We start from the raw sequence: 1,458 nt of genomic DNA, 5'->3' as shown, positions 1-1,458 counted from the left end.
ATACACTCCTCATCACTGAGTGGTTTTCCATGTTGGGTAATAACTTTTGACAAAAGTATCAGCAACTAAGTTGGAACTAGGCGCCTACCTGAAAATTTCATCAAAGTATCAGACTATTTTTTTGTCTTGCTCAGTTCATGAGAAATTAACTCTCTTGCTCACTTTTATTTCTTATGAACAGTTTCAAAATGTCTCTTTACAGAAGAAGTCTTACAAACAACTCAGAACAAAAATGCATAATGCTTTATTATCTTTCTTAATCATGTCAAATTATTAAGTCAAATGCTCTTTAAATGTCTAATATTCTTTTAATTTGAATGGCTGTTTCTGTGCTGGTGGTTGTGACATTCTGCTCAATCTGTAAGAGAAGGTAGCAAATATCTATATATATACAGGGTGTCACAAAATTCAAAGAAGTAATTTTGATAGAAAACACAGGTTTTTAATTAAAAATTGTAATTTCTTATCGATTCATAAAGTATACAGTATAGGGTTATGCATGGAATAGCATATCGGGTAAATGGCCTCCACGGCTTTGCTGGCACATACGCACTCTTTTGTCGAAATTTTCCATGACCGTTTTGCATAAATATGGCTGAATTTCGTTGATACAGCGCTCAATTTCCTCCTTCAAGGTGTGGATGGTCGTGGGCTTGTTGGCATAAACCTTAGACTTCAAAAAAAAAAAAAAAAACCAAAGAAAAAAGTCCAATGGCGTTAAGTCACATGATCTGGGAGGCCAATTCTGATCAACAAAACGGGAAATTACACGACCAGGAAATGACTCATGCAGTAATTGAATTGTTTCTCGGGCTGTATGGCATGTGGCACCGTCTTCTTGAAACCACATGTCGTCCACATCCATATCTTGCAATTTAGGCCCAAAAAACTGGATTATCATGTCGCGATAGCGAGCACCATTAACTGTTATTGCCTTACCAGCGGCATTTTCGAAGAAGAAGAATGGACCGATGATGCCTCCAGCCCAAAATTCGCACCAAACAGTGACACGCTGTGGATGCATTTGTTTCTCAACAATCACTCGTGGATTTTCTGAACCCCAAATGCGACAATTTTGTTGATTAACGAAGCCATCAAGATGAAAATGAGCCACATCGCTGAAGATGATTTTGTTTGAAAAATAAGCATCCAATTGTTGTTGTTCTATAATCCATTCAACGAACTTTCTTCGCTGTGTGTGGTCATTTTTAATAACCCTGAACTGTCAGCTGTCATATTGTCTTTTTTTTCTTGTTGGCAACACTTTACCGCACAAATGGCGCTAAATTTAAATCTTGCGTGAATTTTGGGACACCCTGTATATATATATAGCCGGGACTGCCTGGAGAATGATGCAACAACTGAACTGGACACCAACATCAGTATATCCCGGAGATAGATGGCTTGTAAATAGGATCTTTGTTTCTTATTTTTATTCTATTACAAAAACAGTTGGTA

This window comes from Typopeltis vanoorti, chromosome 5, assembly GCF_054136105.1.
Source record: "Typopeltis vanoorti isolate ZY-2024b chromosome 5, IOZ_Tvanoo_1.0, whole genome shotgun sequence".
In the NCBI taxonomy this organism is placed as follows: domain Eukaryota; kingdom Metazoa; phylum Arthropoda; class Arachnida; order Uropygi; family Thelyphonidae; genus Typopeltis; species Typopeltis vanoorti.
The sequence above is the reverse complement of the archived record's forward strand: the minus strand, read 5'-3'. Positions refer to the sequence as shown.